This window comes from Ciconia boyciana, chromosome 7, assembly GCF_034638445.1.
Source record: "Ciconia boyciana chromosome 7, ASM3463844v1, whole genome shotgun sequence".
In the NCBI taxonomy this organism is placed as follows: domain Eukaryota; kingdom Metazoa; phylum Chordata; class Aves; order Ciconiiformes; family Ciconiidae; genus Ciconia; species Ciconia boyciana.
In genome coordinates this window covers 47,300,947-47,328,683 of record NC_132940.1, presented here as the reverse complement: position 1 = coordinate 47,328,683, position 27,737 = coordinate 47,300,947, and the positions used below count along the sequence as shown (strand labels likewise).

Here is a 27,737-nt window from a genome sequence, read left to right as displayed (position 1 = left end):
ACTGCAACTTCCCTGAATTGCTCTGGAGAAGCAGCCTGCTGGTCTGTGATACTTGCCCCACTTCTGTTTCTCTCGCAGCGTGACTGATGGGCCAGTACCTGCCCAGCTTCACCTAAGCCTGGCTCTAAGGGCAGGTGGAGGTGCAAGCTGCTGTGCCTTCCCCATGGGATCGTGCTGTGCCAGCCTTGGCACTGAAGAGCTGTTAGAAGCAACTTGTTGAAGAGATGCTGCTGTTTTGGTCAGTCTCTTGGTGCTCATAGAGCCAAAGGTTTTACTGTTTTGGGTTTTTTTTTACTGTGCTTTACTTTACTCCCTGTGCATGCTCTCCTTTTGTAAGCTTGGAAAGCAGAAACATTCAGAAACAGCTGGAGCTGCTGGATGAGAAGAAAACTATATTAGCAATTGATTTGAATAGGAGTAACAGAGAATTGTTGATGGGAGGTCAAGGCTACAGTACGTCATGTCTAACTAGCCTGTTTACCTTCTGTAGTTCTTTCAGAATGTTTCTTCACTTTTTTTTCTTTAATGGAAAATCTGGGGGTGGTTCTTTCCTTTCTGCTTGTAATCTCTGGGTTTAGTTAAATCCACAAAAATGCTGAGAGAAATTGCTTAATCCTGCTGAAGTCTGTCATCATCTTTCAGCTCAATATAAATTTTTGTTAGATTTTTGAGGAAATTGTCATTTAAAGTGTTTTTTAGACCATGACAGAAGATGGTATCTGTATGTGTTACGGAAAGTTTTTTAATAAGTACAACTAACATATTGCAAAACCAATGTCCTGCACATTCAGTTTTCAGGGGTAGGTCAAGGAAATGTCCTAGAGAGTCAGGCTGAGCAGGCTCCCCGTGCTACACTCAAGCTAGCACAGGTTTCACCACACGTGACTACTAAGAGGGTTTTGTGAGGGTTTTGCTTTCTGTGAGGGTTTTGCTTTCTGCTGTGTTATGCTTTTATATATCAAAGATCTCACTCAGTGCAAAGCTCAACTTCCAGACTTTATTGCATTGCTGCAGCCTGCTCCAAAGGAGATACTTACTATGTTCTCCCTTTTTCCTTCACTTTTCTTTGAAAATACATGTGTTCTGGGTGGTTACAGGTTTGGCAATTACCTGTCCGTGCACTTGGCAGGACAAGATCTGTAGCAGAACCAACTATATTTATAGATGTATCTAGGCCCTGGCTTCCCAGAGGAGTTATTGGCAAGAACCCTTTTTTGGCCAATATGTCCATGACTCAGCATCCATCACTGATCTCTGGAAGTCATCATCATACCTGTCAAACATTCAAGTTTTTTCCAGCTTACAGGTTTCCTAAACTTCTGTTGTTTAAACATCCTTTTAATTAGATCTTTCTTACAAGTCTGTTAATGTATTAAAAGGGCCATCTGTACTATCTGAATAGGAACCGTATCTTCTTCCCTTTGCCTTCCATCCTTCCAAAAGATCTGCTCATAACTGTGGCAGGTATTTGTGTTCAAGTCATCACCTAATCTAGAAAAATGAGATCTTCTTGTACGTAGTACTTACGTCCTTACAGCTGTGTTTCAGACTAATAGCTGATACTGAACTGAACTTGCTGTTGAACTCTCTATCTAGCACCCTGAAAACATCTGGTCTCTTGTGACCAAACTGAATAAGCAGCAAAACTCAGTATTTTTGTTGTTGTTGTTGTTAACAAGTTTTAGCACACATTCTGAGAATCTTCTGTATCTTTGACGTTCTGAATGCGGTCACGAACTTTCCTTGGTTAGAGCTAAATACCCATGTGCTTGTATAACAGGTTTCCTGTGTTTTTTCTCAGTTGAAGGTCTAAAGATAATAGGGCAACATGGTGTAGGGTACCAGGCTGGGAAGACACCTCTTGAATGGAAAGCCTGTGTCTTTTGGTGGCAGATGCTGTACAGAAGTTTGCTTAAGTTGAGCTGGTTGGGAGGTTACCCTCGCTATTTCCTGACGGAAATATGTGGTTTCAGTAAAAGGTTTGGGGGAGTGGGGAATTCAGTTCTCCATCAAGGAAATCAGGAGGAGACATTTCCTCTGGGAAATGTTGATGAAACACTGATACTTGTCTGCTTTTACAACGGTGGCTCTGTGCCGGCGTTCTGGCTAAACCACAGTGGCTTAATGCTGTCCTGTGACTATAACTTGCTGTGGGGTAAGTGCTCTGTCAGGAGTTTGTGTCACACATGCAGCAAGGGGCCCTGAACCCAGTTCCACAGCCGCTCATCTGAGCAGGTTCCTGTGGTTGATTCCCCACAATAAATGTTTAAGCCAAGAATGCTCTGAGCTCCCACGCTTCAAGGGAGGTTGCAAAAAGGTGGCCTTTTGTGTTCCAGTTTAGGACAAAGCCAAATGGAGTTTCAAATGGGAGAAAACAGTGATTCTTGAACTGTCATCCATGGCCCACCTTAAGGTCTGGTAAGTCAGGCTTTGATAGTACAGCTACACAGTGGCCCTAGAGTCATTCAAAGGTTGAACCAAAATATTTTGGAAGGACTGAAATAGAAATGGCCAGGGCAGATTGTTCTTCTTCTGTCATCAGCTCTGCCTGAAAGAAAGCATTGTTATTTTAAATGAAGAGTGAATAAACGCATTTGAAAGATACAGCAGTTCAATATATTGGCTAAGGACAACAGTAGCTCTGACTTCACCTTGTGCAGAGTGTTTCCCCCTTGCAGAGCGTAACAGCAGCGAGCTGTATTTAATCAGCATCCATGGGCACGCCCTCATGAAAATGGTCTCGCCCAGGACTCTCAGCTGGCTGCAGTCCCTGGTCGAGGCAGAAAGCGTCTCCCCTCCATCGCGGGGCTGCTTGCTTAGGCAATGGGGGCATGGGGAAAGTGAGAAGCAGGTGGCATACTTGGGTTGGAAGAGTGTAGGAACCAGAACATCACCGGCTTGCTTGGAAAGGTCAAGTACTGGCATCCCACCTTGTTCTCCATGTCTCAGGGCTGCTGCTGGGCTGTAGGTAAAGTTGAGCTTTTCTGTCCAATGCTAAAAGAGTATTAAATGATCCATCATTGTTTTCCTTTAGTTCTTCTTGGCTGTTATTCTGTTGGCTGTGGGTGTTGCGAGGGTTCACTGGGGGCTTTGCAGCACTGAGGTATTCCAAAATGACTGCAGAAGATGTTCCCTACAGCTCGGAGGAGCTGCGTAACAGCATAAAGTTGGATTTTTTGCCTTAGTAGGAATCACGCGCCTGCGTTATAACAGATAACCCAGACTTGGTCCAGTGGGCAAACAGAAGGCTCTTGGCATCATTCCACTCACACCCCACTTGGAGGTTTGAATAGAAATGAAGTGTGGAATTGAAATACCCTTTTGCACAGCAAATAAAGTAAGTATCTGTACAGAGGATTAACATACAGCTGAAACCCTACTGATTTATCTTGAAAATTCCTTAGAATTAACAACCAGTTGCAGCCATCTCTTAAAACTAACTTGACTGAGAGCATCTTATCAATAGATCAATATGCGATAGATGAGGAACATGTGTCCCTTTTGCCTGTTTTATTTTGCCCTATTTTAGCTCCTTTCTTTCACAAAGCCTGTCTTCTGCAGTATGTCTTAGCTTGATGTAAGGGCTCCTTCTCAAATCTACGTTGTTTCCACCCTAGTTAAATGTGGAGAGAAAATACTGCTCAACGCAGCCTAAAGAAAATGAGCATGAGAAAAGACTCATCTGGATAATTTTTGATTGATTGTTTTTGTCTGTCTTTTTTTTTTTTTAATTAACTGAGTTAAAGTTGTCCCAGCTTGTACAAACTGTTGTGAAAAAATGCAGCCAGCATTCAATGGGATAGTTGGGAAGCACCCACTACAAGGCTGATGGTGGTGATGGTAAAAGCCTGGCAGAAGCCAACACCAACTTAGTATTGTATTTGTAGAGGGAGTGCTTCTCACTCCGCTAGGCAGTAAGAATTAGCTCCCCCACTCCTTCCCGGCAGCATCTGTCTCACGCCAGCTGTAAAGCCAGGATGCTGTTTGGCAAAAGCTAAGGCAAAAGGTAATTTTAGGGGCTCTTGTGTCCAAGGCTGAGAACAAAACACCATGACAAGATGAATCCACTGAGTCATCTGCCCTGGGAACAGCGTGCGCCGTCACGGGCTTCTGGAAATCGTTATAGCTGTTAATTTCCCAGGACAATCCCTTGGAGCAGTTCGTTTGCCCTGACAGAAAGCCTTCGCTGTAAATTTAGGCAGATGAATTGCTTGTATTTCTAATCAGCAGGGCCAGAGGGATGACTTGGACAACCAGCCCCTGGCCCCTGGGGTCTGGGTGCATGGGCAGCATAGCAGGGAAAGAGATCATCTCGCTGTTTGGGGACAGATGCTGCAGCTTGGCGAGGCCATTGGGACATTAGTCCCTGTGGCATCTTCCCTGCTTCCTGGCAGGCTGCATTTACCTGGTGTTGAGAAATGAGCAGTTCTACCCCATGCACCCCTTCTGACAACCAGATAAAGAACTGAAACATGAAGCTGCTGGCATCAGGTTTTGGTGGGCTCCAGCTGCACCTCTCAGGGCAAGTGTCCATCTTCGGGGCCTGAGCAGCTGACTTGAAACTGGGCTCACCCAAAGCTGTGCTCCTGCTAAGAGAGCATGGATAAACTTCAAGGCTTTGTGCACCAAGGAGGTCTTTAGCAGGAAGGAAATGAAGGGAAAAATTAAACTCGGGCTTTCAGAGCAGATGAAAAATCCCACTGTGATCCAAGAGCCAGGGTTAGCGGTACCCACGCACTGAATAGGAGGAAGGAGGAATCATTTCCTCAGGCCTCCTTTTGTGCCTGTTAGATAATTAATGCCTCTCTAGATCTGTATGACTAGTTTAAGCTTGAGCACCTGGAAAGCTCTAGGTTGCATGTAGGCCAAAGAAAACATGTTTTTGCTATTAAAAGCACTCTCATTTTATCTCATCAACCATGCTGCCTGCAAAAGTGAATTTGGTCTCTTTTCTCTGTTCTCCTCACATGCAACTGTTTAGTGGGCCAAAGGTTATGGAAAGTTTCTGGAGAACACCTGCCCTCACTGGAGAGAAATGTCCCATTCTGAGGATGGAAGGTAAAAAATCTCATTTAGCTTATTGCAGCTTGCATCATCCTCCAGAATGGCAACAACGCTGAGAGAGCACTGATGTACGACTCCGGGTGGCTGCAGATTTCTCCACCAGACCTGGCTGCTGGGCTTGTCAGGACCTGATGCTGGGAATCCCCAGCAAAGTTTCTGAGCTGACAGTAAGCAAGACAGATGCCGTGGTGGGGAGAGAACCACTCTGTTACGAGGTGACAGGAAGGAAATCTCAAGCTGCTGCCAATAACACAAGGGCAGAAATGTACTTTTTCGTGATGAACTGAAGTAAGGGTGGGGCCAAGAATGAGTCTATCCTTTTTTTTCCAGTATTACTTCATAGAGCACTTGTAAAAGATATGGCCCTCCGCAGAGTTTGGTTTTGCTTAACTTGAGGAATTTGTAACTTCTTTGTACAAGAGCTCATGGAAAGATGCCCCTGATCGAAGGTGCCACTGGCTAACAGAAGGATGTCCTCTCTGTGTATCGGTCTCTGTAAACCTGTTCTTGTAAGACACCAAGAAGGGGTCTTACCAGCAGGTGAAGGCTGTTGGATGCTGTGCTGCTGTCAGTGCCCAGCTTTGAGTAGTTCTGCACTTGTCATTCACTGAGATGCTGATAATAGAGCCAGGGCTCTACTGGCAGAGTTCCCCCAGAGTACCCCAGCTAACCTGCTAGCATTTTAGGCAAGGTGAATCATTATCTTTGCTTTTGGGGATTGATTTGGGGTTTTTTGGGTTCAGGGTTTTTTTGCAGCGTGTTAATATGCTATTTAATGAACTGGTGAATTATCAATAGAATAAGGAAATAATAACTTGGTAAATTAACCCTTTCAAACTCAGGCGTCTGAAATTAGAGGTACATTGTGGAAACTTGATTTGCAAATGCTTTGGAATGAATGCCAGCCCCGTTATTCCTTAGCTTTTCTGTGTGTGACTAGCTCTCACCATCCAAATCCAAAAGCTGTAGCTCAAGACTAACCTGGAGCAGTGGGGTGAGGCAGGCGGAGGTGGCTGAGCTACCCCTGCAGCCAGGCTGGGGCCGGGGAGGAAGAGCCTGCAGGGCACACCGTGATCCACGCTGGAAGGGAAGAAACCTGAAGCTTCTCCATGATGAACACCATCTCGGGCAGCCTGCGCACAGGAGTCATGCCGTCTCTCTACAGCGACCTTGGGAGCTCAATGTAGTGGCGAGGGAGGTGAGAGGTTGGAGCAGTAACTGCTAATGCACTGCAAAGGGGCTCAGGCTGTGGAAGCAAACAGTTAAGATTAGATTTTACTTGGTTTGAAGAAAATATTCCTATCTAAGTTTCTGGTAACAGCTGGGCCATCCGCAGGCTCTGCGGCAGGTTGTGTTTACCGGCATCTTCCCCTCACCTGTCTACTCTTGCCTGTGTTTATGGCAGAAGAAGAGAGATGTTAAGGAGAGATCCGGCCTATAAAAGACATGTGTCTCCAGGTCTCTTACTCCCATGCCTCTAATGGGAATATTTTCTAGGCTTTTCAGGTGTACAGCTGCTGTAGATAGCCCTTGCTACCCTAGCTATTAATTTAGTGAGCTAAATAGAGCTACTCGCTTCCCTCAGCCCCTGGAAAGCTGGCGTGGAGAGCTCTTGGTGCAGTGCTGGGGCTGGGAAGAAACTATCCTTCTTTTGGTTGTTGTTTTCTCCTGCAATATTTCAGCTGGGAACAGACTTGACCTGCTATCCTAAACAGAGAGGACCTGTCGTTCTCCTGCGTGGTTGATGAAAAGCAAAATCTGCATGGCATCCCTGGGGGAGCTGGGGGGGAGCCGCAGTGGCGGTCAGAAGAGGGAAACCCAGATTTCCCCACCTGCTCTTAAAATGGAGCTGATTACAGGAAAGGGCAGGGTACAGGTGGGAAGCATGCCATGCTGCTGCACCCCAGCAAGCCCCACCGTGCTGGCGTGGGCAAGGCTTCCCATGCAGGAGCCCAGCGTCACCCTCAGGTCTGCTCCCCAGTGGAGCACTCGCAGCTCCCTGGTGACCATCTGGGAGAGGCTCAGGGAACGCCAATTCGGCAGCCTTGCTACACTGCTCCCCTGGGACCGTGGGCACAGCCTGTGCCTCGGGAACGGCTGTAATGCAGAGTTATTGCAGGGCTTAGGAGTGATTGCCATGGCTTGTGCTCCCTGCTGTGCCCGCTGCTGTCAAAGAGGAATGAAGAGAGATGGTTCCTGCCCCCCAAACAGTGAACCTTTATAATTTCGGGGGCTTTTATGTGATTAATTGAACTGTTCCTACCTTTATTGCTACAAGGTCAAACCATTTGTTTTCATGGGGGGTGCTAATATAATTTATTTTTTATTCTTTCTCAGCTAGCCTCTTTTTAAAAAAATTCTTAGGGGTTTGTTTGGGAAAGCGTTGCAGATATATTTCTACGTGACATATTTATGCATACCATCACTGATCTGAATTCAGCCCTGCTCTACAGTAATAACTGATAGGTTGTAATGTTTATAAATATTGCTTTGAGATTTAAGAGACAAACCTAGGAAATAGATCTTGTTACAACACACTGTAACCAAATAGGGTCCCAATAAAGAGAAATAAAGAAAACAAATTTTATATCTGGGCATTAACATTCTCCCAGATGTGGGGTACCATCTGCCAGGATTTTTTAGCTCTAAAGTAAGCTGCATTTATAACACCTATAAACCTGGTGATTTCTTTCCTTCTTCCTCCCCTGCCCACACTTTTGCAAGGGAAGGATATACACGATAGTAACGGGGTGAAAAATTTCTGTTGGTGTACATGGAGAACAGCACGGCACATTCAGGGGAACTTGGCTACGTAAGTAGGACCGAGATGAGAGCTGTGAGGACTAAGGAGCTGGATCCTCTCTAGCAGTGAGCGGGAGAGCCGTGGTTCCAGCTTCCCACCACAGGTGCCATGAGAAGGTGAAGCTGCAGCCAGGGAGGAAGGTGTGTCTCCAGCGGCGTTCCTGCCTCTGGGCTACCCTGTCCATCAGTGTTCTTGGGAAGGACTTTTGTAGGTGAGGAGGTTCTTATTTGGGATGCTCCTGGTTTATTCCGGCAACAAGGCTGCTAGCTTTTACTATTGTTTTGAAGAGATCCATACAGGTGTTACATGTATTTATGTGCACTTCACATGTACTACTTACAGATGCTTGAGGTCTCAATTCCGACCTTATTGCTATGTGCTTGTTAAATCAACAGGATATTTAGATTCCCTAGAACTCAAGTTTTTACTGGGAAAAAAAGTCAGTATTTACTGAAATATTGAAAAGTCTTATCTAGTTTTGTTTTCACTCTAAATCCCAGGGATTCCACACAAAGATGAGATTTATTAGAGGCCTGAATGCTCAGTTGTGTGCATTATTTCCATTGGATTGGGAGCAGATTGAAAACTGGAGAACTGGACATTCATATGGTCCAAGAAATGAAAGGTACAACTAGCACTGGGCAATTTTTTTTCCCTTCTGAGTTTATGCTGACAGCAGCCATAACATTAAGGCTGAAAAGTTTATTTACTATATAAAGGCCATATTTTCCCTTCTTATCCCAGCTTTTCTTGGCTTGCATTGCTTGGCAGTATCCCCTTAACCACTAACACCCAGAGGCGTGGTATTAAACTGGGATGAAAAATGAACATGCAGAAGAATATTGGAGATTTAAGTGGGTATGGTTCTAAGAAAACCAGTGGAAAATATGTTTACTCCAAGCATCTGTAGCACCTAATTGAAGCAGTGATATTTTCTGTAAGAACATAGGGAATGCTTTTCTGCTTTCTCTTTGGCTTTGAATTTCACTTTGAATCGATGTGACATAATCCATGGAATTATTTTCTCACAGCTGCAAAGGAAAATTTCTGCCAATAGACAAGGATGTGTTAATCGGGGTGAAAGAGCTTACATTCAGTCCAGCTTTGTTGCTTTCTGGAGTCTTCGTTAGGAACTGTTGCTTCCTCCTAATTTATTGAAATCTAGTACACAGTAAACACTATTATTTTTGAACTATTAATGTTGCTATAAATTTGAATGGCTAGAAAAGGGTGGCAGATTATGATCAAAAGGGAGCTGATCTACAGCTGTGTATGAAATCATTGCCGATAGTAAATGTGACAGAGAATGAAACACGTATTCATGTGCCCATAAAGGATGATTTAGTGCTCCTGGGCCTGCAGTATCGGCATCACCAAATGAATTTCTGTGAATCTAATTTAGAAGAACGTAAAAGATCCCATGTCACCTTTAGGGCATCTGCAAATGCTGCCGGTTGGTAGTTTGTTGTTTATTCGTATTACTTTTCCCAGGCATCTCTAATTTGAAGGCTGAGTTCCCCTCTGGTGGACTTCCCAGGACCGGCGAGGGCATGCAGCCCTGCTGGGATGGGGGACCGGCTGCTGACTGCCAGCAGCGCTCCCGGCCGAGGGACGGCTCCCGGCGCGGAGCTCTCCCCCTGGAAGAGGCGGTGGGGTGCGAGAAGGCCCTTCGTGGGGCTGCACACCTTCAGAGCGCTGCACACCGCTCCCTGGGCACGCCTTGCTGATGCTGTGCAGGTAACAGAGTTCTAATTAAATGCAGCTAAGCGCTGGTCAGCAGTTTTAGCTCATTATGGTCCATTATTGGTCTTGTGGTTCTCCAGTGCCGTTCCAAAAGTAAATAAATAAAAGGCACGTGTGTGTTCGATGGGAACACATGGGCGGGGAATGGCCTTTTCTTTCCTGCATCCCCGTCCCCTCCTTTTTTGAGGCAATGGGGCCCTGCAGCAGCCATCTGTTGTAAAAGCTACCGACTTAAGCATCCAAATCCTTTTGACTGTATTAATCTGTATTTATACAGGTCACTTATGTTCCCAGGGACACACCACAAAATGCAGGCAATAAGTAAGCCCACTGCATTCACATTCCCCAGGGAGGAATGGCAATCTCAAATGGGTAGGGGACTCCTCCAGCCTCTCCCCTCACTGTGGCCGCACAGCCAGGTGGGCTCACCCTGCTGCTCAGGCATCCCCTGACACTTCGTCTCATCAGCCTTTCACTCCTCTCTCTAACCACCCAAGGAAACACCGCTCCTGCCAGAGCTGCCCAGGCCCCTTGCTGGCAGCCTGGTGCTTCACTTGGACCGTGCCCGTAGTCATGGGCCGAGCCTGGCGTCCTGCCCACTGCACCACTGGTGACTGCCCCATCCACTCGCCAAAGGAGGGAAGATGAATGCCCACACCCCACTGGTGAATCTGGCCCTCCGTTTCCTTGCCTTTTGTCGCATGTGCTTGAACAGTAGTTGTTTCAGAAGGGAACTTTTTTTTTCCAAAATACAGATTTACTTTTTTGGAGACCTTTGAAGATGTAAATCAAACAAGATTAATTTTAAAGCTCTTCTAATCAGCATCACAGCCCTGGTTTCTGCCATATGGAGAAGCAGAGGAACAGACTGGAGCTGAGAGAGTGAGACGGGGTGGGTGACGCACCAAATGGCCCCACTGGCAGGTCACACCAGTGGAGGTAAGCCCAAACAGGGAGATTTAATGGGCACTATAACATACATGGTCATGACCATCACAACAGAGCATGACTGTGCCATCAGGGTGACTGGAAAAAACTAGATTTTCTCATTTAACCAACCGTATCATTTTACATTCATGTTTTGGAGATTAACAATGAACAGAAGAGGCTACTGATGCAAGTGCTTGAGGGACAGGGACTTCATCCTGCAAAAGGGTTATCGAAAGCTCCAACTGAAAATGAGCAGGGCAAGCAATGGGCTTTGAGTAGAGGCAGTTTCATGAATGTGTCTGTAGGGAAAATTGTCAGAGTATAAAATGGCCCCAGTCGCCTGCTTGAACCGCTGCTGCAGGCAGTGCTGTGCCAGGCCTTCACAAGCCTTTGCAGAACAACAGAAATGTAATACCCACCTCATTATGGGGACCAGTTTCCAAACTTTTCTCAGTGAACAGTTGAAAGAAAAGCTAATGTTCCTTCCTGGACAAAGCTGCTCTTCTTTTGGCCAGCTATTGGCCTGAGTGGTGGCTGTTGTCTCGGGCGTGGAGCGCCGTACCCACGAGATGGCTTCACACCAGGCTCACAGCATTTCACGCAGCAGGGAGTGCTTTAGGGATTTGCTTAGTCTGGCAGAGATGTGTGTTGTGACGGAAGGGGGTAGGCTGGCTCCCCTCGCTCCCCATCCCTGCCAGTGTAACTCTGAAGCATTTTGTGGTGGGGTGGCTTTCGGCCAGATGAGAGAGGGCTCTGACCTGCTGAGTGGCCATGTGGTTGCCAGATCCCCAGCACGAGGCTGCTCGGGAGGGTGCAGCCCACAGCAGGGATCGGAGTGGGACCTCCTGCTCACTTGAACGTCGATTCTCTCACTTCCTATCATGCAGAGCAGGGCTCTATTCCAGGATTAGTTGCCAGGCACGAGCATGGCTCCTTCAAGGCACTGGGAGCAGGATGGGGCAGAATTCAGCTCCGCAGGGTCTCCATTGGTGTGCACAAAGAGCAGGCAAGGGGGAAGGGCTGTGGTACCCGACACAAAGAAAAAGCAGAGGTGAAAAGGAAGTTCCTGATTTAAAGAAGGCTGTTCAGACTTTATCTCCAGCTTCCCATGCGTTAAAGTTGAGCTGCACTCCCTCCTCGGTCTTAAAAGCTCTTCAAGCCCTGCCTGACTCTGAGCGCAGAAAAAGCCCTGATTCTGCCACTCTTTTCCATGTCTAAGCCCGGTTGTTTGGTTTTTTTCTCTCAGCAAGATTAATCAGAGCGTGAACTGATGGGCTGAGAAGGGCAGAGCTCTTCCCTGGCTCCCACCTATGCCTGCAGTGGAGACCTGTGCCTCCAACCTGTGTAACTGCAGGGCTGGCTGCTGGGAAGCTGCTGTTGGGTGACAGCTCTTCTGGGGGAAGCTGGACTTTCGCAGCTCTGTAGGTATCCAAATGCTGACAGGGGTTTCTAAAAATGGTTTTGAAAATGTGTTTTTACCATTGCAAGTACCGTCAACCTTCACTGGGACCTCTGGGCTGCAAAGGAAGACCACAATTTTAGGCACTAAAATAGAAAATATTTATGTAAAGAAGTAAAACATTATAATTCCTTCTCTTTTCTGGTAAGTGTAAATTAATGGCAGTTCAGTGCTGTGCTGAAATAAGTGGGGTGAGATTGTGGGAGAGCTATTTTTAGGCAAAAATATGCAACACTTTAATTGTCACCCACTCATTTGCTTTTTAAGGTGAACAAGGCTTCAGCAGGCTCCAAAGAGCACGTGCCTGCTACCCGCAGCCGCCCTGCGCTGGAGTGGCCCCAGCCAGGGACCTCCAGTGTGTCCAGAGGCAGGTTTTTAAACAAACACAAGAACGCTGCTTAAGGAGCCAAATACCACGTCCTGTGTCTATGACTGTAGCCCGGAAAAAGGGCTCCACGCTTTCCAATAGTGGTAAGCTAGCAAAGGAAATTTGGGAACCCCCTGCTCTGCTCATTTCCCATGAGACGTTAATGGGTGCTAATAACGTCACCAGCTTCTGTGGTGAGGATGTGCATGCAGAGAAACAGGAATTATGTGCTGTAATGGAAGGTGGTCAAGCTTTGGGTTTTTTCTTCCCCAAATCCATGATTTTTTTGGAAGGGGAAGGAGGGCTGCTCTGTATTTGAGGGTTTTTCAGAATCCGCTCCAGTGGCCTAACCCTGCTGCCACTGATCTCAGCTGGGGAAGAGTCTGACCACTGCTGAGGATTTCTGGAAGTTAGGTCCAAACACCTAAGTGATACCCCTGCACGGGAGAGGGGCTGGACACCCCAGCAGTGCGGCTGCTGGGACTTCCAGAGCTATTGGGCCAAATAGCTCCTGAGAGCCATGTCTGGTTCTCTATGTTACTTTGTATCGATATGCAGATTTACCTTGGTTTTTTGCAGTTTACTATCAGGGAAATGGCATAGTATTCCTCTCCCTCACCTCTGTATCGGAGTTTAAGCACCTTCCCTAACCATACGCGGAGACCTGCATCCTGGAGCTGTAATTGCACCTGGGACCTTCCCACACCATAATGCAGAATAATAATAACCCAACACTAACGAGCTCTACGTGTTCAGTCGGGATCAGACCTGCCGTCCTCCTTCCAAATGAAATTACTGCTGGTCTGCTAGTGCTGTTTTTCCAAGTGTATGCTAAGGCTTGCTATCAATTTGAGCGAGTCTTAATTTTGATTCAAGTTTTCTTCTGAAATATCCAACAAAGCCAAAGAAAGACAAAGCCAGGAGAGTGAAGCAGAGATGAATGCACTTAAACTGAAAAAAAAAAAAAAAAAAAAGACCCAGGGTTCTCTTTAATTTGGAGTTTATCTGCAATTTGAAAGAGTAAACACAGCCATGCTGAAGATGCATAAACACAGTTTGGAGAGCCATTGAAATCTAGGTCAGGGTTTCAGCTCTGCCTGGGGATCTCATTACGTGAATCAGGGAGACTCTGTGCTGCTCCAGGAGCCAGGTGGAAAATACTTCTGAATCGGTATAATGAAACCAGGTAGGCTTCTGCACAATCAACAGCAGCTCCACTGCAGACATAAGCCATTGCTGAACTGAAATTGCTAAATTATTACCAACTCACACCGTTCAGTAACAGGGAAGGAAGTCTTCCTTTTATTGTCTAGCGGCTTTGGTCTACAACTGTGTGCCAAGCAGGACCTGAAGCATTTGCCAGCAGTAACCAACTCGCCTTCCAGGTGCTTGAAGGAAAGTATCAAGCTGTCAATCTGACAGTCATTAACAAAATACACTTTTTTGGGGGAGGGGAAAAAAAAAGCTTGCATCAATCCATGTTCATTTAATTTGCAATCTGAGTATATGACTTTTGCAGAACATGAATCTATTCTGTATTTCAGACCCAGTCTGTGTTTGTATTTTAAGCTAGTCTTCCAAGCAAAACATGTGAAAAGAGAACATTTAAACAGGAAGGGTTCGATATTTTTTTTTCCCTCATAAATTTCTGTAGGTCTTGTTGCTGCTAATTACTGGAGATCTCAGCACAAGAGCTTTCCTTTCTAGCAAACCAGCTTCTCATGTTTCCTGCCCTTCAGTTAATCAGTTATAATCTCCTGCTCTGTTTGTTTATTTAACTTTTAAAAAGCTAATTGAGTGTTTGTGACATAAGTCGGCCTGAGACTACAACAGCAAAGTTTGTTTGCGTGTACCCGCGGAGCAGACGGAGGGTGGGCTCCGGCAATGCCCACAGCCTGCCGCTGCATTCTCTAGATGTTCCTTTCCTGATGCCCAGTGACCACCGGCGTGCACGGAGGGTGGGTTCAGCCCAGCCTGCTGGCCCCCTCGCCATGTGCTGTCTCCGTCCCCCCGTGCCTGCCCGTGTGCCTTCCAGGAGGTGGTTTTCCCCAGGAGGCGGTTGGTCGGCGGGGCTGGCCGGCAGCCCGGCGCCCGCACAGGCAGGGCAAGGGCAGCTGCCAGGGGCTGATGACTTGCAGCCTTGCCCAACCGAGGCAGAATCCAACCTGGCGAGGGTGGGTTAAGATCAAGCAAGGCAGGGACGCACACGGGAGCCACTGCAAGCCTGATCCTCTGGTTCTTCTGGAGGGGCTGGAAAAGCAGGTTAGAAAATAAAAAATTGAGGAGCTTTATTGCATCCTCATTTGTGTCTCTTCTCTGTTAATTGAAGGAATGTATTTGTGGTGAGAGTGGTGGTCTTGTGTCCTCTCTTGCTCCACTGTCTGCACATTCCCTCCCTGGCACAGACATGCCCTTTGGAAAGGCCAGGCACCTATTTCTCGCTGTGAATACACAGTGCAGAACAGTAGATGCACCCACAGCTCCTTACTCCGCTGTGCCCTGGAGTCGGACTTCAGAAGATGCAAACTAGCACTGTCGTGGTTTAACCCCAGCCAGGAAATGAGCCCCACCCAGCCGCTCGCTCGCTCTCCCCTGGTGGGATGGGGGAGAGAATCAGAAGAGTAAAAGTGACAGAACTCGGGGGTTGAGATAAAGGCAGTTTAATAGGTAAAGCAAAAGCCGCGCACACAAGCAAAGCAAAGCAAGGAATTCATTCACTCCTTCCCATGGGCAGGCAGGTCTTCACCCATCTCCAGGAAAGCAGGGCTCCATCGCGTGTAATGGTTACTTGGGAAGACAAACGCCATCACTCCGAACATCTCCCCCTTCCTCCTTCTTCCCCAGCTTTATATGCTGAGCATGATGCCATATGGTATGGAATGGCCCTTTGGTCAGTTGGGGTCAGCTGTCCCAGCCGTGTCCCCTCCCAACTTCTTGTGCACCTGGCAGAGCATGGGAAGCTGAAAAGTCCTTGACTAGTGCAAACATTACTTAGCAACAACTAAAACATCCCTGTGTTATCAACACTGTGTTCAGCACAAATCCAAAACATAGCCTCATACTAGCTACTATAAAGAAAATTAACTCTATCATCTCAGCTGAAACCAGAACAAGCACATATGGGTGTCAGGGCTTCTCTGCAGTTAATATTGTTTTCCTTCCTTACATAGTACTCATGTCTTCAGCCCGAGTACCAAAGTGGTCTCTCTCCGGGGCGTGCTCCCCAATGGCTGCGGCCTCTGCAAGCAGCATCTCTGGTGGGGCGGCCCGGCGTGCGTGAGGCTGGGGCTCGTAGCTCGTACAAGCCGGTTGGGATGTTACTAAAGGTCTACTGGATCCTCTGAGCAAAATTAGGAGTTGGCTTTTCTCAAAATCTGTATTTAATTGATTGTAAATTAGGTTTTTTTGACCTTGACCATGCAAGAATAACTAAGCCACACTGATATTTTTTTTTTCCTCCCTTTAAAATGGGTCTCTAGATCGCATCAGGCTTTGGCCCTCTTATAGCTTTCTGTGGCATCACAGGGCTACAGGCTCAAAGGATGTGGCCAGTGGAGAAATCCTGCGTCAGGGGAGTTTCTGAAAAGATGGGTCTGCTATAAGGTATCTTAGTCATGCTCATGCATGTATATTATTGCTACGAAAGATTTTTTTTTTCCAACTATGTGCTCCTGGGATTGTATTTCAGCATCAGAGGAACAGGCTGTAACGCAAAGACTCTTCAGAAGGTCCCACTTGGTATGACAAAACTACCATTTAACCTCAAGCCATCAAGTATGAGACACTCTCTGTTTCTAAAGTGATTTGGGACATTGTGCACAGTTCTATAAAAATGCAAAATGGGGCTGCTGTATTACCTCCCATAGTTCAGGAAGTTTGGAGGAATTGGTTCATCATCTATTACCAAAAAAACACTTCCTCAAAGCCGTGGCTGCTGCACCTTCCTCTGCAGCAGGCTCTTTATTTTTGTGCTTTTAACACTGTAGTTTATTTCCGTGGCAACAACTATAATGTGATAATTCATATCCATAAACACTTCACTGTTATTAGAAAAGATAAACGTGTGACAATCGTTTCGAAAAAATTATCTGGGTCCAGCTGAAATAGCAAAGTATTTTAAAAAAATTAAAAGTTAAGTTAATTTCTCGGGTATTAAATAATGAGATATTGAGCTGAGCATATTATTTTTCTCCTCTTGCTGCAGAAAAGTTGCCTGCCATATCGGGGGACAAGCCTGCATAAGCAGGCTGGAGAGCTGAGACTGTGGATGAGGGAATGCACAAGCACTCTCCTTTGTATTTTACTTATGCTTTGCCAATGTTGTTCTCCGTTTTCCCTTCCTTGAGGACTCCAATTACTCATGTACTGTTTTCCTTCATTCTACTAAGTGATGCACAAATTGTTTCTACATTCCAGGTTAGTTTCTGACGTCCCTCTCTTCTGTTTACATGCGAGTAATGAAGATGCTGCCCTGCTCGTCAGGAAATGAGTAGGCTGCCTGACTCCAGCCTCAGCTGAAGGAGAGAAGCCACATCTAGGTCAGTGGAATTGCTATGGCTTACCACTAGCCCTGAATCGGGATTTGTCCCAGCATTGCCAGTTATTCAGTGTTTTTGAACATGTTCTATCTTTCACCTGTGTCCAAAATCTCAATGTTGTCCTTCACTGACAAGTTTAGGACATAATGTGGACTCCATTGGGATGACCATTGTGTGCAATCATTGAGGAACTAAGGGAAAAATGCCTTTCCCTTGGTTCAAATTCCAAACCAGCCACAGGGTGTCTTTCCTAGCTCTGTCTGCTGGGGGGTTTGCTTACTTTAAATTTTTTTTAGAACATAGTAAAAGTTTTTTTTATTTTCTTGTGCACACACATACACTTGTGTTTAATTAAATAAATGAGAATCCTGCTTGTATGATGGGACTCACCTACAGAGGGTGTGTAGGATTCCACACTTGTCTGGTCTTCAACGCCATGCCTTGATTCGAATGATCCTCTGTTTTGATGAGTTGATTAAATCTATTTTAGCTGAATCCTTAGCAGAAGTCAGGCTACTGGTAATATAAAATGAGCTAAAAAAATACTGTACATATGCTTTCCTGAAAATCTTATACTTCCTCCATAAATAGAAGTAAGAAATCTGGCACTGAGAGAACACAGCAGGCTATCAGAGAGGTCGGTTTGGCTGGTGCAGAAATTGTTCTTCAGATGATATGATTTCCCATGAATTACTGACTGCATAACCAGGTTGAGAAGTTAGACTTCTTTGAGAAAGGTAAGAGCCATGTGAGCCATTTGATCCCACATGTGGTCATGAGCACTTCATCCTAGCTTGAAGCAGCTGGGTGAGCAAATATCACTTTTCTTCATTGTGTGTGATGTGGGTTGAAAGTTAGAATTACGAAACAAACCTCCTCGCCTGCTGCTTTGTCTCATTACATTTCCATAGGCCAAAAAGAACAAAAAGCCCCACATACAATAACGCAAGCGTGAGCTCGCCTCGGCCCTGTGTTCCCTTGCCAAAGGGTGGTGAGAGGTCTCTTCCCGGCCCCTGAACACTCCTAAGACATGACCTACAGCTCAGCTGGCCTGGGTCTGCCTGCTCTTTGTGTGTGCTCTTCTTGCACGTGGTGCTCACCTACACTGGTACGTAGATTTGGCAAGTAAAGTTTGTGGCTGTATATAGATATTCTGCAATCCACTAATTAATGCATGGTCTTAGTTAGAATACAGTTATGAAGAATTGGCTCTGATGTTATTTTTGGCAAAGTTGGATAGGCCAAATTTGATTTTTGCTTTCTTTCAAATTCCCTGTTTTTCCTGTTGCATGATATTGCAGTCTTTTAACAGCTATTGGAGTCGCCATGTGACATGTGCTCCTTGTTGCTCTGTGTGTTTATTTTTTGCTTCACATTCAGAGTATTATCAATATTGATTCTCAAGATGGTTCTTGTGCCATTTCTAGAGACATGCAAATTGAGCCACTTTCCATTTGATATTAACTGAAACTGCCTGGAACATTATCATCTGCATGGCAACCACCAGCCCATCTGCAACTAACATCAATATTACAAAGTGAAAGAGCCTGCTTTTTACATGATAAATACGCATTGTGAAAATCCTTATCAGATCTGACCGTGGGCCTGGTGGGAAAAGCCATCCTCTCCCTAACATTAACAGCAGGTCACATTATATTTCATCTGTGAATAATGGACAGCAGTGATTCACTCTGCAGCTAGTCTCATAAAAGTCCACTCCTTATTCTCTGAGATGAATAGAAGTGATATTTTTATAGACGAATGTTGTTGGTGGTAAGTCCTTTCTAGGTCAGTTTAAACCAACACATGTAACCCCTCCTGGCTGACTCCCAGCTTCGTGCAACCTGGCAGATCCACTTGTCAGTTCAAACACAGGCGCTGGAGCGGTGCTTTGGAGGGGACATGCTGAACAAGCCACATCGTCAGAGTTGGGAATTGGGTACAAAACTGCACCTAAGCCAAATATTGAAACTCAGGAGTGCTGAGCTGTACTGCTTAAGGGAAAAAGAAGAGTGCCAAGTGTTTGCCAGGGAGCAAGAAGCCTGTTCATCTGAGCGCTAGCCATAGAGAGGACCTTCACATCTTCTGATGGTCTTCTACCTAGGGGTGACATCAATGCAGGCTCCTGGTTTGGGGCTGTGCCTTCCCTCAAGTTAATGGTGCTCTTCTGCTTACAAGAAATCAGCACAGTATTAATTTTGCTGTGTCTTAATTATTCCTTTTCTGTTTTTCTACATATATTGCTGCTTTTATGCTTTAATGCAATATTTTCCATTAAGCAGTTCTATGCAGTACAACAAAAATAAACACTCTTATAACAACATGCATAAGATTAAACTATTAAACTCGCTCAAAGTATACAGTTCATAAATTAAAAGTGCTTATGCTCATACTTTCGTATTGATTGCTGAGTTTATCAAAATAGAAGGCCTTGCCCTTAGGAAACAAAAATCATGGTTCCTTAAGCTTTTCTTTGTCAGGAAGCCAAAAAGACAACATTGCATGGAAATGTCGCCATTTGTTCATGTCAAATGTAGTTTATTCAATTAGATATTTTATAACTCTACTGAGTTATACAAAGGAGGTTAATATTTTTATTGTTTTTCTTCATGCTGTGCCTCTAATACACACAAAGATAACTTAGCCTAGTAAAATATACAGTGTAATTTGGTAATGTGTTTATTGGATTCCAGTAAAAGACTATGAGAAATTATTCAAGGTTTTTGCTTCTTCAACTAACATTACCATTTTCTGCGCCCCCCCCCCCCCCCATCTTGCAAGATTTTTGTTTTGTGGAAATGCTTTAAAGAAGAAATTGCTAGAAACAGAGTTGTATTTTTTTCCCTCAAGAGTCAGGAAAGAAAGACTTTCTGAAGAAGGTCTTTAGTTACTCATGTTTTCTGAAATTTAATTGTGTATGGTTCTGAAACATATCCAACATCTTGTAGAATGATAAATGCAAGAGGAGCCTGAATTTACAGTAAATTGCTTTTTGAAATTGTCTTATGGAGGGTTCAGATCAGTTATGGTTTTATGGGTGCGGTTTTATGGTAGTTTAAACTAGCAAAAATATATTCATTTTTCTTGTGGAGTTAGTTTTCTGCCAGATTGGAGTCTGGAGCTCCACTAAGCTCCAGGGGTCAGGTAAATGCCACCGCTGATACAAGGAAGAGATATGAGAACATGCAGCTAGTGCAAGGGAAAGGAGAGGACCAGAGTAACATCGACTTCAGGTTCATTTAACCAGTGATGGAACTGCAGCCTAAGCAGCTGGATAAAGCTACAGGCATGCTCAGGAGTTTTACTGAACTGGGACAATGGCACCATGCCCTGTGCAATGGCCTTGCCACAGATGTAAAGAAAAAGGAGAAAGCAAGGCCGTTTAGCTGACTTTGGGCTGAGATCCACGTATGTGGTCCATGGTTACTTCTCAAAAGTTCCTGTAAGCACTTTCACTACATGAATCTACAGGAGGTGACATTTCTCAAAGGAACCAACACCCTCCCCGGAAAAACTGCAGAAGTTCAGAAAAGGTGAAAGTTGAACACTGCCACCCTCTTCCTCTTGTGTAATTTGATTAGCTCATCCTCTTAGGCAGCAAAACCACCTTGCTGTCCCCACAGTGGTGGTTTTGGGGCTTTTTTGAAGTCTTGTGTTTTTTGAAGTCTCAAACTGCTCTCATGTTTGAACTCAATTGAGGACATGAAACCAACAGCAGTTTGGCAAGCCACATAGGCTGGAGCTAATTTTTGTTCTCTGTTAATTTACCTGCCTGTGTTTTTTTGTGCTGCCCAGGATTTAATCACAGCTTGCTCATGAGATGCTAAATACATTTTTCTGAAACTGTGCCAGCTGCTGACCGATGGGCAGCAGCAGTGTGTCATCTGGTATGGTTGCTCCTCCCCATGGCCAGGCACAGCTGCTATGCTGTGACATGGACAGACCCCAAGCCTAAGGCTTCCCTTGACTACTGCACCCCTGAGGACGCGAAAGGAGCATTGAAAGGGTCTTTCACAGCGAGTACAGCTCTGGGCTGCCCTGGCTGGTCAGGAGCTAGTGGGGCTGATGTGCAGAAACCCCTCCATCCAGCTTACAGGCTACACAAAGAGAGCAGAAGTGCTGGAGATGACAGTGTGCTGTGGCACACAGTTTGTGCAGCAGCCTCTGGGAGGGACGCTGCAAACTGTGATGACTAAGAGTGGCCTGGAAGCTAAATCCAGTGTAACTAAGGGTGTAGGTTCATTAAATGCTTAATCTAATTTAAATGCAAGCTGCTTCCAACAGAGGTGGCCTCTCCACATCCCACATGTGCGTTCCTGCCCTCTCCCTTCTGTCGCCTCTGGGTATCCTCGAGCCATAGACTGACTTGGATCATGTTGTTCATCCAGTACAAAGCAGCCGACGTTCTGTGCGTTGTAGGTTCAGTTTGTGTCAGGCCATAACTATGCATATGACAATCTGACCTAGGAGGCCCCATCTGGTAGGACAGAGAAAGAAATACTACTCTGATAGCCTTCAGTTAGACTGGATTGAGTAAAAGGAAACTGGACTACAGGGAATTTGAATAATGCTTGGGGCTCAACTAGTTTCAGCAGCTCAGGAGACTAAAAAACAGAAAACTATTGGAAACTCCTCTTAGCTACCTCATGTAGGAACCACACAAAACCTGGAGCCTTGCACCAAGCTCTAGTGAGCAGGACTGCAGACAGAGGAGCCTTCATTTGGAAACATCACTTGGAAGAAATCAGCCAGCCAAAGGTGGTTTGATGGGGCTTGCTGATACATTTGTACAGGTCAACAGTCTGGAGACCAGGAAGGAGCCCTGGTTTCTAGATAAATGCCCTCTCTCCCATTTACTTTACTACTGGTCACAGCTCTCTCCTATTCATTTTATTACTCTTTGCTCCTGTTCCAGGACAGGGATGTGGCAGGGTTTGAACAGGGCTGGTGGTTGCACAGCACTTGCACAGCACTGCAAGGGAACACAACCGCGGCATCCTCCTCCCACTCCACTGGCATCCAAAATAAACACCCTTTCATCACTGCACTTCTTATGCTTTGATTTTAAACACAGCTTTTCCATTCCAGATGTAAACACTTCCCAGGATTATCACCTCCGGATTCTGCAAATGGATGTTTGTTTCAGGAAACAAGTGGAAGAGCAGCTTACTGCCAGGGTAAGTTCCCAGCTTCCAGCAATCTGTCGCATAGGGGCTTGCCTCCTGAGCATGAGATTGCATCTCTGCATTGAGAAGCCTGTGGTGATTTCTTCTTCCAGTCTTGTCAGATGAGTGTAGTTGCAGAGTGCTAACAAAAGGTGTTACAGGACTGCTGAGAGGAGCAGTAGCTCAGGGAGGTTTTGGGAGGCATAGGTAGGAGCTGAAAGTGAGGGATAAGGAGGGAAGTGGAAGGGATACCATTCCTGGAGTGTGAAGAATATTTGGCAGCTGTGGGAAGGCTGGAGAAGACTTCTAGGTTTTATCTGTAAGGCAAAAAAAAACCCAACAAAACACCTCAGAGAAATCAGGACATAAAAGTGGGGATAAAGGCAGAAAAAATATGGGAGCTCTCCTTCCAGCTTCTGCTTCTCTGTCCTGCTCCTTCTGTTCTCTCTATGCTTGGTGTTGGCGTGCTGCTGCTCTATACTCTCGCCTGCAGTATTGCTGTGAATCCGACCTGTCCTCCTCCTTGCGTGGCTCACAGAGTGGGTGCTGCTGGGGGTGTTTTCTGACACGCACAAGTAAAGGCTTTGCCTGGGTGGGTGCCCACCTCAGGCAGGTGGACTGGGAGCCCCTTGCATTTCCAGAAGTGTCATGCCTACCAGCCCAGCACCAGGCACCCAAACCAATGTGCATGTGGGATTTGTGAGGCTTGTGTGTGGCAGAAGCGGGGCTTCCCCATGCCAGGATGTTGTGGGTGAAAGTCAGATGATGATGAAAGATTTGGGGGCTCATCTGCTGCCCAGACAACATGCCTTCCCATTTAAGCCTGTGAGCTCTGCAGGAGCTTCTCTGTGGCAGCTCAGGAATGCGCAGCCTGCTCAGCCTGCCTCTGCCTCTGCCCCTGCTCATGGTGGCACAGCTCCATCCTGGAGCTGCAAATGAGGCAGTTTCCAGCCTCACAGAGGGACAGTGAGGGGAACAAGCGCATGGCACAGAGCACAAGCCCTGGCAGACCTGAAGAGAGGGCTGCACAGGTACCGAGCAGTTCTAGAGTCCAGACCCTGCAAACTTTACAGTCAAAGCCATTATCACATCAAGTAAATACATAAAAATAAATGAATTTCGGTGGCCTGCTTTACACGGTAACATACTGCATGTGCCATCACTGAAGTCTTTAATGAGTTCCCTCTACAGTAAATTCTGATCTTTTTTATTATTATTTTTAATTCAGCACAGTTCCAGAAATGTCATCCTATTTCCCACTGTCATACAAAGTGCCCGAGGCCATGATTGAAAAATCTTATGAAAAGACTCATATTCTGTTTCTAATCTGGTGCATTTCTGTCTTTAGAGCATCTGCTAGTTTCTTTTTGCCTGCATGCCTTTTCTGTTTTGATCTAACCTCTTCCTTTCCTCCGCCTGTTGCAGTACCTCTGTCTGCAGTGCTGGTTTCTCCTTCACAAGTAGTTAATGCAAAAAAACTACATTGCCCCATATCTGGGCAGGTCAGCTTCAAGCACTCCTGAATCACAGCTTCAGCTGATGTTTATGGTGGCTAACAATGAAAAGATTTTTTACACTGAGGATAATGGTGTATTTTGCACTGTAAGATAAACCTTAGATGTAAAAATCATTATTTATTTAATAGGAACATCAAAGAATACCACTGGAGAAGGGAACTTCAAAGTTTCCCAGAATAATCAGATTTCTGCTATTATGTGGGGTACTTTTTTCTCCTGACTCTATAATAACAAGTAATAAAAGTGTAGTTATCAGAAAACACTGCAAGCATTACTAGATTGAGCTAAAAAAAAAAAGGAATTAAGTGTTTCCTTAGAAGCTAGAAATCTAGTAAGCGACAGGACTGCAGGGCTAACAAGAGAAAGAGAAGTCGGACTTGGAGCAGACTGCAGCGCTTCCAAAACCCACTCCCAACCTCAACAAAGATTTTATTTTGGGCAGGAGAAGTACCATTGGGAAAGCTCGTTGCTCAATTTTCTACAGGACTTGCCTTAATTAAATGCATATTTAAATAAGCAGGAGCTCAGTAGTGAAAGTATCCTATAGCATCATTGTGCATTGTGCTCCAGCAGTACAGAAGCACCACTGAGGGCAGCCCTGTGCCCAAGCATTGCATATTCTAGGTAGAGAGTGCCACAGAAAAGACATCCTTTGTGGCTCTCCCGATACAGATTTGTCTGAGCGACTTTCTAAAGCCTCTGATGACTGACTGTGAAACAAGGACCCAGTTGATTAAGGAACCAAGTGGCTTGGCAGAAGAATGGGGTCCTTCAGTTTAAATTCAGGCTAGTTTCCGTTTTGTTAGTCCTTTTCCATGGCTTGCAGAGAAATCCCTCACGATTTTTTAACCCTTTGCTCTGCCTGGCTGAGCCCTGGGAAGATGTGGGCTGTGTAGGTCACTGTTGAGCTTTCTTTGTCAGCAGCACCTCAGTGCTGGACCGACCCTGCGGCCCCCTGGAGCTCCACTGCGGCAGGAGGAGGCTCGCCAGGCAGCGCTGGTGGGAGAGGTGGGTCCACTCTCCTGATGGGCAGAGAGGAGGAACCGAGGGGAAAAAGGAGCCATCCAGCAGGTGAAGCATGTATCTTCCAGCAGGGAGCATTAAGGTCCAGGTGATGCAGTCTGTGGCTGGGAGGGAAGCGTGGTGGTCTCTGTCAGCCCCAAGCCCGTGTGCAGCTTGCTGGCCCCATCTGTGATCTGCCCATGTCTGATGAAAGCTGGGGTCGAGAGTCCCCTGCTGCGTGTGTGACGTTCGGCGAGCAGGCATTTGTGTTTGACGTTAATATACTCAGGTATTGCTCCAGCCCAGACACAGTTGTGGCCACAGAATTGCCAGGTTTTGACAACAGCTGTGAAAGGTTTCTTCATCCTGAAAGAACAGGGTTAATTTCCTATTCCCACAATAGGTGCATTGTTTGCATGCATGTGCATTGGGAAGGAAAAATAGTTTCTAAGTGGGTAGGGCAACGATCAGGGTCTCATTGGACCTGGTTTCTTGTCCCACAGCTGTAAAGTGTCTGCTCGATGGCCTCCAGCAAATCACCTCCTCATGGCTCAGTTTAGCTATTGTGAACAGAAATAAAGGTGCTGACCCTTGGTAAAGTTCATACAGTGACTTCCATTAGCAGAGGGTATGGGAGGTTATACCAGTATTATTATTACAGCATGCATAAGGAGAACAATAGACAGAATTGGAACACAACCAGATGAAGTGGAGGGGGAAAAGGATGGAGCTTAGACTGGAAAATAATATTTTAAAGCAGTGACAGCAGGCAGGAAAAATAGTTAAGTGAGAGCATGTCCTGTTGACTAAGAGTAATCAGTGCTGTCTCTGTACATTAGGAGACGTGGCTGACCTCTTGGTGTCCGTGTCTGATGTCCTCACCCAGGCAGATTTCTTGACAAGAATGTGTGTATTGCAAAGCTCTTCCTAGCCTTTGGTTTCATTGCTCGGCATTCTCAGGCAGTGCTCCATGGTCCTCTGGAGGCAGCTGCGGCATGCATGGCCCATGGTCCCAGCTCACTGCTGGCTGCTCGTGCTGGCGCAGCTCCCCAGCCTGAGCTAATGAGCCCTGTGAGGGCTTGCGGTGGTGCTCACACAGGCACGTGGCTTCTGGCTGGCTCACAGCATGGCTGTAACTCGCTTGGGCATGCCTGCGTAGGGCCTGTCAGGGCCCAGATGGGATCCGGCTTGCCAAATGACAACTGTTTTAAAACCTGGCTGGTGAAGAGCAGTGACACCTCCAAAGGCAGCTTAAGCTGCATGCAGTTAGGTGTCCAGGAGCTCCAGCCAGGACATCACCCTGCCAGGGATGGCCAGTGCCATCACCGAGCTGACTGGGGGCTGTATGCAGCACAGGAATGCTTCAGGGTGGGTTGGCCGGGGAGGGATCACTGAGTTTAGACATTCAGAGGTACTGCACTGATTTGGGCTGTTCAGGAGAGCCGTGCCTCATCTGACGTGGCAGGAGACAATTTATCCTTCTGTAGCTCACCCAGAATTGTTCCCTCTGACACCACTAACCAACGTTTCCCTTCTTGCAGGTAGGGGATGTGTGGTGATCTGCTTTCTTGGCTCAAGCAAAATGTACTTTTTTCCATTTTCCTCACAAGAGCAAAAATGGAAAGAAGCTAGTTGAAACAAAACCTTTCACTTAGCTGTTTAGAAGGGGGAGAGGGGAAAGCACTCAAAGCACACGGTGGCTGTTGCAGTTGCTCCCTTCACTAATTAGTTTAAAGACTGGACTATTTACCCAGGACATGGGGAATGTGGCCCTGACTCTCTCCTCCACCTCACACAGGTCTCCTGGCAGCACCATCACCACTGCAGCGCTGCTTCAGTCCTCCTGCACTGCTCCCCTAAGCCTGAGCTGAAGCAGAGTACACAGGGATACTACCTGCAGGGAATGTCGACCCAGAGGGACAGCGAGTCACTCCACCCCAAAGATGAGTTCAGGATTTCACCCCAGTGGAGCCATGCCGCAGGGACAGACTTGAGGAAGGCTCACCCAAAAGCTCCATGGGGCAAACTGAGCCTGAAAGAGCGTGAGGAATGGAGGCAATGATTTTAGCTGAGCGGAACTAGGGAAATACTCTGAGGAGAGCCTGATGAGATTAATTCTCATAGGACAAAGAATTTTAAGACATGTAAAATAGTTACAGCATTTTTTGGGTTTGATACATGGGAGAGAAGGCAAGGGACTGCTCACGGATTTTGGTAACATATGGTGATTTAAGAGAGAAGGTTGCCTAAACTACAAAAGCAAGATGATACTCGGTGAGCTGTATATGATTGATCTAAAAATAGTTCTGCAGTTCAGAAATAGTTCTGAACTTGCAGATTTTGACAAGTTGCATAAGCTATTTTCAGAAAGCAAAAGAATATAATGGTATAACTGAAATGGAAGAATACAGGTGTCCCGAGGTCTTGAATGTTCTCTATGTACTTGCAGATTGCATGAAAAGTGTAGTGGGTAAAAAGAGACTATGCCTCTTGTCCTAGTAATAAACATAATAAACTTTTGTTCCTATATGAAGTCTGATTCCAGAAATACATGCAATGCTATAAAGATACTGAAAATTAATATCAAATACAGAGGTGTGTTTTCCTTCTTCCTAAATACCACATTTTTTAAAAAGTTTGTGTTTCAAGTGGTCCAAAGTATATGACTGAAAGCTTTTCAGATATAATCAACTGTAGGCATGTTCCACCCCTGGACAGTGATGGATCTGCCACAAGGCATCCTTCCCACATGGAAAGGGGCTCCTTTTTGTGGGTTGTGCAAAACAGCAGGAATGCAAAGCTTCAAAGAATATTGATCTATGTATAGGTGGCAAAGATACTGTCAGTTTAATTTTAAAATCAATACAGGCACTTGTAATGATTCCTAATTGCATGAAGCAAGACTCTTACATCCTTTGGCATTAGGGCCGGCGAAGTAAGGACAGAGAACTTAAGTGGGAGATTAGTACAGCTCTAACCATGCCAAAGGACATGAGAGAAGAGCCAGAGTTTCATAGTGTAGTTCTCTACCAGACAGATTTTTACTGGGTCAGGAGGAGTAAAAAGGAGGCTTATCCTCAATACAGTACAGTATTTGGGGGAGAATAATACTAACAATGATAGCATATAGAGCTGTCATTATAAGGACA

The 27,737-nt window shown here is 45.9% G+C and overlaps 2 long non-coding RNA genes across 7 annotated transcripts; both read left to right on the top strand.

The window, feature by feature from the left end:
• Positions 1-27,722, top strand: LOC140654024 (uncharacterized). 6 transcript variants are annotated; one of them, XR_012043323.1, is made up of 8 exons: positions 1-238; positions 16,783-16,904; positions 17,496-17,641; positions 17,816-18,012; positions 21,993-22,081; positions 24,511-24,657; positions 25,428-25,494; positions 26,387-27,722. It is a non-coding gene; the product is annotated as an uncharacterized lncRNA (long non-coding RNA). The 6 variants fall into 6 exon arrangements; XR_012043325.1 differs by lacking the exon at positions 25,428-25,494 and having other exon boundaries at positions 24,511-24,697; XR_012043322.1 differs by lacking the exon at positions 25,428-25,494 and having other exon boundaries at positions 26,387-27,721.
• On the top strand, positions 5,662-10,492 carry LOC140654025 (uncharacterized). The gene is made up of 4 exons (XR_012043327.1): positions 5,662-6,262; positions 8,368-8,492; positions 9,359-9,604; positions 10,366-10,492. It is a non-coding gene; the product is annotated as an uncharacterized lncRNA (long non-coding RNA).
• Positions 27,723-27,737: the final 15 nt, after the last annotated feature.